The sequence below is a fragment of the Amphibalanus amphitrite genome, unplaced genomic scaffold (genome assembly GCF_019059575.1).
Source record: "Amphibalanus amphitrite isolate SeventyFive unplaced genomic scaffold, NRLGWU_Aamphi_draft 001643F_arrow, whole genome shotgun sequence".
NCBI lineage: Eukaryota > Metazoa > Arthropoda > Thecostraca > Balanomorpha > Balanidae > Amphibalanus > Amphibalanus amphitrite.
In genome coordinates, this window is record NW_024883136.1 from 95,892 (window position 1) to 109,576 (window position 13,685).

Genomic DNA, 13,685 nt, shown 5'->3' on the forward strand with positions numbered 1-13,685 from the left:
AGTCATCTTTATGGGGTAAATCGCCCACTTGCATCCCTATTTCTTGGCTTAGCGACCCTCTCAATCCAACCCAACGACCCCAAGACGAAAATGCTCGCGCGCGCGTGCGTCGCGCCCCGTCGGAACGACCCGCCAATATCTCCCCGGCCTGTCTATTTGGCCTCCTCAGTCCGTCGCGCTCGACGAATATGCAGATACGATTCCTCGTACGCGCCTGAGCGCCCCCAGTTTCAATTCCGCATCCACGTATATATCGGGGAGCCAGCGATGGCCCGAAATTTATTCGTTCGTCTCTACGGACAAAATGAACGGAAATAAGCAGGTTAGGCTGCGATGCGCCGGTTGCCAGAAAAATGGGAGGGGCTGATTCAATCCTCAGTGTTGCTGATTGCTTTCTGTTCCATTTTGGGTGTGAAGATGGACTCGAGTGATGCGATGGTTATGTTCGCATAGATCTATGCGCGCGGCTATGAAGACGTTAGACAGTATCATTTATCAGAGATTGAAATATACCCGGCTTTTTGTCGAAGTGATGTTCAACGCCTTGCAGGCGTTGAATAAGTTTTATGGAAGTTTTATGAAGCAATATGCATTATTTTACTGATGGTGTATCTAAATCTATATCGTGGGTCGCGTAACAGCACAAGAGTTGTACCTTCCTCGTACTCAGTTGAATTCATTACCACGTGGTAAGCCCTACCAGCTGTAGCATATTTTCATTCCAAACCAATCCCCGGATGCACACCATCCCGCCCCTCCTTAATTCCTGTTCCCCACCCAGCATGTTGTCAGCTTGCGCAAACTAAAACCCGTCGTGCAGCTTACCTGCAGGTGAGGCGGCATTGACCTTGGGCTGTGTCAGTGGCCCTGATCTTGACCTTGGGTGCAGGCACCACAACAGGCGACTGCCGCGTGCGGGGGTGCCTCCGGGCGCGACCATCTGCCTGCCACACCTGGTTGGCCGTAGGCGCCGACGTTATTAGCTGGGTGGTCGACGCGGAACGCTTTGTTCGCTGAGCGACGCTGGAGGCACTCACGCACAGATTTGTTTTAGAACAAGAGCGTAAACGTGAAGGAATTCGTGCTAGACGTGGCTTTAGCGTGCGGATATGCTAAAGTGTCCAGTGGTTGACAGTAAGGACGTGAATGTTTGCAATGATCCTCGGATAAGAGGATCAGCAAGAGTGAAAACTGATTCCGTTTTCGTCCCTTGTTTGGTAGTATGTTGAGCAATCGTGACTTTCGTTTCTAATGCGTGGGTTTGCGTAAGATAAAACCGGTTATGTTCTTTTAAAAGCTCCTTCGAAAAGAATGGTGGTCGGTCACTGATCTTTTCTTGCCGAAAACTAGTTTCTGTTCCTACAATCTAGTGAATGTTTGGGCCAAACAGTCTGTTGTCCAGACGAGCACTGCGATCTTTAAACCCTACATTGCAAACTTGCTTGACCTTCGTGTGTATGAGTATAAAGTATAAACCGAACTACTCGTAACATCCATTCATTCTCTGTGCGCTATTTCGAGCTCCGTTCTACAATCAACTCTAAATTTAGCATAGCGACGTAGTATAATAAAGATGATGTTGATATGCAGCTGGGAAAATTGCGAGAGATGAATGCCCAACAACTTGAGAATAGTTTGACCTTGTATGGTGTTGCTCAAGATCAGGCAACTTCAGATCAGGTCATGGTACAGATTGACGTTTCAGCATTACCGCATCATTTGGCTATACCTTAGTTGAGTCTCACCTTAAATTGGTCGCAAATTTGGCTATGCTATGCATCAAACATTCTAAAAAATAACACTAGGAGTTATGGACCCGTTGGGCGTTCATTTCAACGTCGCTGGAGCGCTAGCTAAAAAAAAAAGAGTTCATGCAATCTCTTTCCAGCCATAACCTCCCAAATATAGCTGGTAGATCCAAGGCCGCACGTGTAGATCAAGTGCCTGTCGCATCCATAGTTGAAACTCTTGCTTTGACTTTTGCCAAAGCGTAACGGCAAACGTTTCAGCGTACTCCACCCCCCCCCCCCCCCCCATCAATTATCTAAGAGTTAAGCCCTAATAAGGATAGACGGTCATTTCAACAATTCACTGCACGCATTTCGGCGGAGTTTTGCTAGTAATGAAGGCAAGCCAGATATGGAGCGACAGTTATTCTGCGCACTAATACCGGCGAGCGCTACTTTGCATTTCACGTCAAGATTGTCCCATTTTGTCGGCAATGAAGTGTTTCAGCGATTTAAATCTAAAAAATGTACATACCTATTACCTTAGCCATGACCCCTTTCCTTAGAGATAGATACCGTTATAGGAGCTAGCAACAGGAAGTCAGGGCATATTTCTTGGTTGGCAATGTAGCTGAACTGCGAAGTCATCTCACTCTCCATCATTTCCCCTATTTCATCTCTTCCTTAGCTCTCTCTTTTCTTCCCTGTGCGCCTCATCTTTTCCTGTGCTCGTTCCTTTCCTGCGTCGGTGATTTTCTAGGGCATTCTGTTCCTCTGTTCAACTATCTCGCTACTTGACCTCAGAACGAGAGAGTCGTTTTAGGCTGGCCGATGGAGCATATAACTGCAATAATGAGCTCTCTGTGTTAATGGGCCTCCGAATCAGTGAGAAATCTTGACGACCACGTCTAAATTTAGAGTCAAGCTCATGGCAGTGACTTTGAAACCAAAGAGGCCCGATGTTTTCAGTTCAGGTTCTTGTGTTTACTGCCCGTAAGATACACGAAAGAGATAAACCAAATAAACCAAACCATGCCTAAGATAAACCATGCCTAAGATAAACCATGTTGTTGTGGCATGGTTTAAGATAAACCATGCCACAACAATTATCATTTTCTTACAAACGATAACGAAAATGATGAATGATAAATTTAGTTAAAGTAAATGCACCAATATGTTCCGCTCTTCACAACGATTAGTCATCGGCCACTACTCTCCCCAACCTCCATGGTGTCTCATGACAAGGACAGGTATGTACAGTCTGTCTTAAAAGTACCGCGCAAAGTGACGGTGGATCCATCGAGCCTGACTGAGGAAGGGCCTGCGGAATTTGGGTCACCGAAGCAATTGGCATCCTTGTCCATTCCCTAGGTCAATTGGTCGGTAACTTTCAAATTAAGGCAGGCCCTTTCTCGGTCAGGCTTCATGGATCCACCGTCACTTTGCGCGGTACTTTTAAGACAGACTGTACAACAGCCTCATGTTTCGGACACCGACTCTGGCCAGTCTCTCGGACCGGAATAGGGTGCTTGGCATGCGCCATGAACAATGAACATTGAACATCACGTGATCTTCCGCCTAGGGCCCCCGAGGGACGACGACCGATCGCGCTGGCCAATGACCTTACTGAGGTGTGAGACAGACCGGTTAGACGAGCAGCACTAGATGGGGGGCAGGTGCTAGAGACGTTGTGTCGATGTGAGGGAAAAGTGACGTTCGCTATGGAAAGGTAGTGCGCGATCGGGGTTTCATGGGAAGATAGGTATTTACATGTCCAACTACATCTGATGGTAGTTTGATATGTATGTTACAGCTATTTTCTAAGAAGGGTCAGTCGACCATCAATTTACTTGCGAGGGTGGCTAGCGTGTCTGATATTTATCTTGCATACCTTACATAACACAACTAGGAAAGACCTTTCTTGCTTCAACTTTCCTCTCGACGTTCTGTATGCAGCGCAATGGGCACGTTTAAAAATTCAAATAAAGAAGCAGCACCTTCAGCGCTTGTGAAGTGCGCATGACCTTTGACCGGCACCCCGGAGGATGTCGATCCTACATCTGTTTTTCTTCCTTTCCACACCCTCAAGTTCTTGGGAACCGGAACTGTTAGCTTCTATTATAAACACAGCCAACCGTTGACAACAAAAACTCAGTGTGAGGTCTCGGATCACTTCAAGTGGTGCCGGCGGTTGGGTTTCTCAGAATAACTGCCTCATCACTAGATGATGCGAGTTTATGACGTCATTTTGACCCCGTAGTTGTATTTGTATGCATATCGTTACGCTTGTTTCAGTCGCCAGGCTTCGGATGTGGTGTTATCATATAAAACAGAACGGGGACCATTTTGTTGATGTGACTCATGCTGGTTTGCAGTGTGCTAGTTTGTAAGCTTGTCATATACGGTAAACGCAAGTTATATCATAGCTGTTAACATTTTAATACCCTTTTTGAATGATGTGCGGATAATGATAACGATAGTAAAATCCTTTTTTTAAATCTCGTCAATGCAGCTATTTTTTCAGCTAAAAAGGCGTTCATGCTTTCAACAAGCGGAACCGGTTTCCCCAATGCCATATTTCGGTGCTGGCAATTCCAGCCATTCATTGTATCTGTGCCATTCACGTCGCCGGACAAAATAACGACTCTTCTTATCTCATTCACCCATGAGCAATCGTATTACCCTCAATGGAATGGTCTGTAATTCACGCTCTACATTTCGGGGGCTCGTCCACAATTCCTAAATGTTCCAGCCCCCGCTATCAGAAGCTCCTGAATGATGTACTTCTTGTTGCCAAAATCAACGCCTCAACCTACCACCCTCTTTTATGAAACACTCTGAGACATTTTGTGGGAACGCAGCGTTCGCTAACTTTCGGTAGAGCATGACAGCGACTAACTTTGATGCGGACGATTTCCGCTACTGTTATTCTGTGCCCATCTATCTTGTTATGTGAAGTTTATGACCCACGCTCTTGAGGAAGCCACTGCACTGGGAGATTCAGCAGCTAAACATGGCGGGATCAATATTTTAAGTAGCCATGCATTTATAATGCAGTGATATACGAGAATGAACGGCGGCAGTATCGCCGCACTAGATACCTACCGTCAACCAAATAATTTAATAGCCTCGACCGTTCCGAGCCATTGAAGAGCAGCCGTGGGCCGTTGGACAGCGATTTGGAAGCTTAACCGGGGATGGATTATGTCAAGTTTCCTTTGTGGCCACCATTTAATCAGGATCACGATCAAAGTCACATCATCAGTCGAGCAGCTTGTTTGTCGTTGCCATAGAAACCTTTGTCGGATCGCTAGCATCAATGGAGCTGATGACCTCCTGAAATTTAGAAGCAAATAATAACTGTCGATAAATCACTCTGGGGTGACCATAAGACTTGTTATCAGGAAATGGAAGCAACAAATATTGCTGAAGTTGAGGTGGACTCAGCTTGCCAAAAACTCAACGCGGCGGACATATGAGCACTCATATCAACTTAAGTTCGCGAGGTGCACTATAAACCCGTACACTTGTTTCAGTTTTTCCCGAGACGAGCCAAAACCCAATAGCAAAGGGTCACCGGGTCACTCTTGGTGAAACTTTTAAGTGCAGAGCCGTGTTGTAAGTTCCACTGCAACTGGCGTCCGGTCAGATGGATCCGAGTTTTGCGCTGTTTTGCAGTGTCTTTTCTTGAGTTTACTGGAAGGAGATACTCTTCCAGGGTCAGTTTTGACGATTGTGCGCGATATATTTCATGATATTTGGTATTGACGCATGCGTTATCTGTAGAGCTTGTGAAATTGTTATGCGAGTTGGGAACCGTGGGTTGGAGCTTGAATCGATGCAATCAGCATTGCATCTGCGCGCGCTCCGTCCACCACCGTGACCGGTCACCGAATAGGCAGTCTGCCGCGCTCCGACCCGCGAGGTCGGGCGCGTGACGTCATAACACAATCCCGCGCAGCGGGCCGCCCGATAAAGCCATTTTGTGCGAGGCCGGCCTCGCACGAAATAAGCATTTTCATGGCATGCACTGAAATAATTCCACTCAAAACCAACCATTTCGCAACCTGCACCTCATACACAATTACGTATCGATCTCATGCTTACCGTTATGGTTTATACTATCGACTGGTGATTTATTTTCTTAAGGTGATATCGGCGAGACAGACCTGGATCGTTCCCGACGACCTGGGACCCATCGGCAGATGTCAGATGCCATCACGGGCGTCAATGTACTGTGCCGGAGATATGTCTTATTGGTCTCCTGTGCACTTTACCGAAAACGACCTCTGCCATTGCAATAATTCAGCGCGATCCGGGCGTGGGCGATTTCTGCGACTGCGTTCGATGCTTTATATTGATATGATCGTTGGTGTCAGAGCAGAAATATGGAATATGACATTGGAACTTCAAACTTATACCATATGACAAACATGCTTAAAGACGTCCAAATGTGTGAAAAACTAGATTGATCAGCTGGTGATGCACGTAAATGAAAAACGATCTGACTGACACGTATTAAAATGACATGCCAAAATCATCAAGACGTTACACATAACCGTCGTAAGACTCATGACACCAATAGCAAGTTTCAGCGAGAAGTGTCACCGAAATCGTCTGCCTCTTACTGTTACAAATGACACCATCTTCACTTTAATGCTTCAGTGAAAGCTCCAAATGGCGTCCTCCAATTGATGAGGCTGTTGTAGCTCATTATGCATGACAAAGTGTTCTCAGCGCCAGAAAAGTGATCCGATCTGGTTCAGATCTGACATTTAGAGCCGTCAAATGGGCTGCTGCCGAGAGATGCTGTGAGAAAATTAGCGGATATTAGCAGCTGAACCTCAATATGTTTGGACTCAAATGACTTATGTGTGTTGTCTTGTGTTCATGAGCGTTGTTTTGAGAGCGATAAAATTTGACCTGAACAATGTTAACAACAGTAATATTCTTTCATCTATATATGTATGATATTTATTGCCATGCTAGTTATTAACCATTCCATTCTATATTCAGATACAATCATCCTGGCAAGAACAATTATCGAACACTCAATAAAGCTGATTTAGCTCAGCTTATTTTGGAGCGTAAAAATAAATCGTGCCAAAGGCATCTAAAATGACGTGGAAGCTGGCCCGTTTCTCCATTTAATCGCCAGTTATCCGTTACATTTTTTTTTCTTCACCTCCATTCTGCACGACCTCTCGTCACCGTTTCCGTTAGCTTTGCCCTGCAACATCTTCAACAAACATCTGCCCTCTCCTTTCTTCGCTCTCCGACGAGGGGATCTCGACACCTCATCTGCTTCCCTGTCACCTTCTCGTGAGCCCCATCTCGCGATAGGCTGAGGGCATTCACCGCTGAAAGGTGCGCTATAGAAAAGGAATTTAGGACGATCGGCGAGGAACGTTCAAAACGTGCAGGGAAACGGCTAGGATTAGACGTGGATCCACTGGTAGACCCAGAGCGAATCTGAGGATAGAAAAGAGAGAGCTAGGAAAATTGAACGTTGTGGAGTTGAGGTGGTCATGATCCTCGTTTTGAGATGGGATCAGAAACAAAGTGCTTGGATCAGAGACCGATGCAGGATCATGCCTGTTGGACAGGTGATTGTGTTCGCAGCGGTGAAGATGACGGCGACGGTGGCGATGACGATGACAAAGATTGCGACTCCTAGCTGTAGCTACTGTTCTAGCTGTAGCCTACGGAACTATACTTCGCCACACGTTGGGGACAATTACCATTTCAAGATAACTCCGTAAAAGAATAAAGTGAAATATGTGATGCTCAGCAGCCTTTCCTTGAAGCAGCTGCATTCATATGGAAATTGCGTGGATGAAATACACCAGGCCGTGTCATTTCACGTAATTGGGTATAAGGATATTCAGCGTATTCACCAACCGTTAATATCGTGCGGCATATTCTCAAAGAAACACATATGTATACTAGGTCTTTATTATTATTAACCACGTGTCTCAGTTGGCACCATTATTTTGTGAAAGTACGAGGGAATACAAAATTGAAGCAAATTCCGTGAGTTATGCGTGACCACTGACCCGGTGTGCAGTTTTTGTCGGAATGGGCTTTTGGGGAAAAGCGTGTCCTTGCGGGACGTGTGCATTCACGATCCGTTTTCTTACGACCTCGCGATGGAGAAAGGTGTTCCTAAATAAGACGGCTTGATTGTACTTACAGGATACCGGCAAGCATGCTATAGTTAGTGGGTGGTCGCACTTTCCAAGCGCACCTTTACATCGCTTCGGGTTTTCTAAGGAAATCTAGAACGTCTTTAAGCACCCTATGCCACTATGACTAGACGTGGAGCATTGCAGAAATCTCATTCAATAATCAATTGCTTGCCGACAAGACAATTTGGAGGGTCTTCCGCTGTGTCCCCGCGGTCATTGCCTTAGTATAAGATTAAGTTTTCCTGTGGTCTCCCATATCGCATTTCACCATTCACTGCACTGAGAAGGTGTCGACAAACTCCAAACTCGCCAGACACTTAGTTTATGTTGTGAGAAGTTGCAGCAGACAGCGGGAAAACTTGATAACCAGCGGGGAGTGTCAGTAAACTTTAAGCTCCTTTCGAACTAGGGTCGGGTATCTGTAGGTATTCGGTAGCAAACAAGACAGTAGAGGGAGCCATCACTGGCCAACTTGCAGTAGTCGGAGAGCCGTGGAAGAGCAGACCAATCTTCTACAGGTGAGAAAACAGCGAAAACAGCTGCTTTAACGGCACTGGACACGGCACTAGCAGCAGTGGGAGGTTTACCGAAGCACCCAGGAGCCTTGGATCTATGTAAATTTCAGGCTGTTGGACCTATGTAAATTGGAGGCTGTTGGATCTATGTAAATTGCAGGCTGTTGACCGTTGGTTGCGGAGACGGACCCTGGCCTTGACTGCCGGACACCGACCTTCAGTAGGCTCGCCGCTCCAGGGCCACGGTCACAGGTGCTAGTGACGTCACTGGTGTTTTGTGACGTCACTGGGTTCATAGAGGTCGTTCGCCCCGGACGGTGATCATGATTTGGGGTGGTGGGGAACATCGATGCCCGGTGGCCTTGCTGGAAGCGTGCTTTTTGTTAAACTGCAAATTGATCCCATATTTATTACTTTACTAGCAATAAACATGAAATTAGCCCGGATGCAAAACCGTTCGTAATGGATATTTTGCTTAATTACCTGCTTTGCTTTTAGAGAGACCGAGTTTGATGGATTATTATTTTTTATCGAAGCCGCAACTTGTTAACCAATAATTTCTCTTCAATCAAGGGTGAAAATGCTTTGATATTTTACGAACTTCAGATGAAATTGCTGCACATTTTCTATCTCTTCGGCAGACCACAAGTCATCACCGATCACCAACACACTGACCTCAGCAGCAAAAAGTCGACCGCTCACCCCCGTGATATTTTTCGTGGCGTCGCCCAGCCGAAGTCGATCCAATTTGTTTGCTCGGGTGGCCTCAGCGCTGCCCTAACGAGGGCTATATTGATGGCTGTCCGCTCTCCAGCCGAGGATCGAGGGCTTCTGTCGTCTGATTTTCTTATAGCCCTAATTCCGAGGAGCCGGTTTCCGGACTTTGCATGCATTGGTCGGAGATGTATGGATGTAAATGCCGCCTCACTTGAGTAGTTGAGTGTGGATGTGGGTAATGCGCCCGAACAAAATGGAAAAGCGAGAGGCACTCGGCTATTAAAGAAGTTTACCTAGTGAATGTAGGTGTCTGCTTTCGTTAAGTGATTAGTGAAGTTATTATTGTTTTACTGGTAATAATGATGGCAATTGGTCGTGTGCTTAATTTTGATTCGCTTAGAGCATGCCAGATTGTTGATGCTGTTTCATGGTTCCCACAGTGCCTTACGTTTTTTAATCGTACGTGGTCATAAGTCATAACACGTAGGTATTTACCTCTTTTTGAGAGGGTGTTCGTTTGTAAATGGACTTTGCGCTCCCTGACTTCACAATTCTCCTCTCATGGATTAAATCCACAGTGTACTCTTGACCGACTTTGTCAGCCGACATAGGTTGCTCGCGAATCTGACATCAAAATCTCTTTTCCTCTGGTTTATGCTGCTGTTTTGCCCCATCTGTACCAAGTTAGCAACAGAGAATGAATGAGTTACAAAGATGGCTTCAGAGTTGATCTTTTGTGAGATGATAGAATTGAAGTGGAGGGTTGTAAACCTTGTGCTGAGCTCTTAACTTTGTATTCTATTCTTTTCCTTGTATTCTTTTCTATTAACAAGCAATGCTTGTGGAAAGGCAAAAGACAACAAAAGCTTCCGATTGCACGAAATGATATATTCTCTTCCTTCGGACGCTTCTGCCCACGCTATCCTCACTTTCCTTGACAATTTTAGCGAACGGCGTAGCGGGAACAACAGCTGTTCAATGTTTATCTCTATTGTGGTGATTCGTAAAAATCCGTTTACAAGAGTTTTTTGTTCTGATACGCCAGCATAATTCTGCTAGAAATGCTTGGATCGAACCGGGAATTATAGGATATGACGGAAGGAACAGACGGTAATGGCTATGGGCAAGCCATAACGTATGTGGGACAACGGATATCATCCAGACATGCAAGCACAAAAAAGGAAATTACACTTAGCCATCATCTAGTGAGAAAGAAGAAAAATGTAGCATGTTATTGCTTGATGGATGATATTATTGTCATGGAACGCAAGCAGCCTGAAGACCCAAGCGTGCTTCACCCTTTTTTCATCCATGGTAGACTTTGGAGCAACATTTGACCAAACATAAACATTATTATTCGTAGAAAGTTTCCGAGGGTATTTCCTGAGTAGTGGTTTCTTCCTGATGAAATAGGTTTCTCCTTAGAAACCTGTGAACTTGACCATTCGCTTGTTGGCTATTGTGTCTATTCTTGCAACATTTGCCGTTCTTGAATTTCTGTTAGGAATATTGCTTGATCACAATCACCGGTCACAAGGCAACCAATCACCAATCAGATGTCAGTAATCAGCAAATCACCAATCAGCCGGCCAGCAAATCACCAATCACCGATCAGCCAATCACCAATCAGCCCAGGAAGGGAGCTCTGGCCAACGTTAGCACCAATAACGACCACCCTCTACCGGCTGATTAGGAAGGGCGTTGCGTTCTCTCCAGCCTTTTGCGCACGAGATGAAAAAAGAGAGAACATATGTCATGGATTGTCAAGGATTGTAGCCTGTTCTGTTGTCTTTATTTCCTTGTGTGCATAATTATATCGTAAATGTCATGTCGTATGTGGTAAACTGATGGCCTTTTTTCTGTCCTTGCTTTTTTCTTAAATTGTGTTCTGTCCTAGGCTTTTTGCTAATGTTTCTGCAGCACTAAATCGATATTTGTGTGAAATAACTGCTACGTATGAATATTTTCTTATAACGACCTTTATGCAAAATGACGTGAACAGTGAATTGATAACAAACTACAAAACAAATAACCTCCACCAATCCACCCCTAGCTCACCCACCATCGTCAAACCAATTCAGTTACGTTGCGGACACGGTCGTCCCCTCTCGTCTCGTCTATGACCAAGTTCCGTTTGACATTCTCCCCACGTCACTCGGCTGAGAGCCGTACCGATTTCATCGCTGTCATTTTCGGACGTGACTGGAATGACGTCACGAAATGTCGACGAATCAGCGGCCGCAGCTGGTTTTATGACGTAAAGGATGCACGTGTGGAAGCAAAGAAACTGGTTGATTTGATGTTTGTTCAGTAAAATGGTAGGGCAATGGGCCATCGGCGTGTCTCTTGGAAAGGCATTCCGAATTACACAAATACGAGTACTTATGTAAACTAGCGCCACGCCAATCTTTTGCGATTCAAACTATTAAATACGAAACATGAGTCCCAATAAAAAGGTAAGGCCTTAAATTGTTCAAGACAGCTGCGTTTTGTGACGATTTTATACTTTGTCGCTTTATGCTGAGCTTAGGAACAACATATTTCCTTGTTAGTCGACAACTGAATGGTGCAGGTGTATCAATTGATCAAACACAGGAAAACAGCTGTCTTTGCCAGGAACAGTCAATCCCTGCTACTGACAGGCGCGTTCCTGGCAACGTCAGGCCACAATCAGTTTGTGGATCGGTTCCTTTTGGAGCGGAATAAACTGCAATTCAGCTGACTCTTATCGATGGAAAATAGGGCAATCGATAACACGCGCGGGGCCAGGCAATAGATGAAATCATATAAAGCAAGGGAAAGTAGGAATAGTGGAATGCCTTTTGTGACGTGTAAGGACAAATGCTTTCATTGCACTGAAGCCGGTCCAAATTAGCCAAACAGCAAATAGTCAATAAAAGCGCTGCGTCGTTCCAAATAAAAACAATGCTCGTTTCATTCAATCGCGCGTTGCATACACGTCTATACATTCATTCATAAAGACAAAACATGATACTATCCACACCATGCTAATCTTAGATAAAATGATTGAGTGATAATCGTTTGTATATTATTGTTATTAAGCTGAGAGATAACATAAAAAACAAACTGCTTTTATCAAATCAGATTTCGGCTTACACGTTTGTACTGCTATGTTGTCATCATGGCTTTCCATTTGCTAGCGGGTATATGCTCCGGGTTGGGGCCAGACGCGTCGGCAGCCACTGCCTTTCTGTCCCTTCCGATCGGGGCGGGGCAGCATCGGAATTCAATGCCCCGGGGCGATCAACGTTTCGTGACTGACTGCAGTCAGCTGACTCCCGCTCGAGGGGGGAGGGGAGGGGGAGGGTGTAGGAGGGAGGGGAGGGGTGGTGGGGAACTAAGGTGGGCGCGGCACGGGGAGGGGTGGGGTTGGGGAGTGTGGTGTTGTGAGGCTGAAGAAAGTATAATTTTATCAAAATAAGGGTTGAAGTCTTGTCTGATTTGTTGGAACGCGTCGCAGTATTAAAAAGCTGCGATATTTTCGACGCGTTTGTTACAATTTCCATGGCTATGAATGACAATTGCGCTTGAGCATCACCATTAAATGAATTATTTGGTACGCAATATCCAATGTAATGAAAATGCGTTTTATATATCGAATTGTCTTTTGAGTGAATTTTGTTTTGCATTGTAAATAAATATGCCAACGAACCTTAATTGTCATTCCTCCAAACGGTTGCTTTCCTACTGTATTGATAATTCACTGAAAGAGGAATTCCAGACTTTGAGATATGATATTCTACGCGGGCCTTTGATCCTGCTATAATTGAAAGAGAGAGTTTTTATTGTTTAGCAATAGCTGACAAAGCCTGTTGTTTATTGCCTGTTGTTCAAAGCAACTTTAATATAAATCGAAGAAAAGCACGAAGCAAAAATACAATAAGCGGCAACATATATAGCATTGTGCGGCAGAGTTGAACCTGACAAGAGGAAGACACTAAAAGGGCGTCAAAAAGAAATTATAAATAGTGCAGCCTCAACTTGAGATTCCAGCGACGGCAGATGTTCAAACGACATGCTTTGAAGCCTTTAGTTTGTGTGCTTACATTGCATAATAAATTTCAAATCATTAAACGGTGCGAAAAAGAGAGTTGGTGAGCTCAAATTCAAAACAGCTGAGCCAACCATACGTCTAATTAGTTCACAAAGTACACAGCAAAAATTAAGGATTTTTTTGCGAGCCTGAAGCTTGTCACACACGTTACTTTCAAATGAAAAAATAAGCACATTTGTACGCGCATGCAATATGTCCGTGCATAGATAACAGTAGAACATATGTAGATAACAGATAACATAGATAACATTTAGGCTGTTATCTAGTTATGGTTCGTGCAAAAGAGCACGATATGCATGAGAAGAAGAGGATCTGCTAACACACAGGACATTTCTCAAACATGTCAGCATATTCTTTCCATAGAAACCCCCAGCGCCCAAACCAAACCTTCAATGCTGCTTCGCCAGCAAATCCGTATCGCTTCTGAGAGTTCGTCTCATCGGGGCTCTCTGAAGACGCCCGT

At 45.0% G+C, this 13,685-nt stretch overlaps 1 protein-coding gene across 1 annotated transcript in view; it reads left to right on the forward strand.

The window, feature by feature from the left end:
- The window catches only part of LOC122374343 (Ig-like and fibronectin type-III domain-containing protein 2), a gene marked incomplete at its 3' end in the record, with an annotated part of 57,245 nt that overhangs the window by 18,757 nt on the left and 24,803 nt on the right, over positions 1 to 13,685 (forward strand). The gene's annotated exons all lie outside the window — the stretch shown is intronic.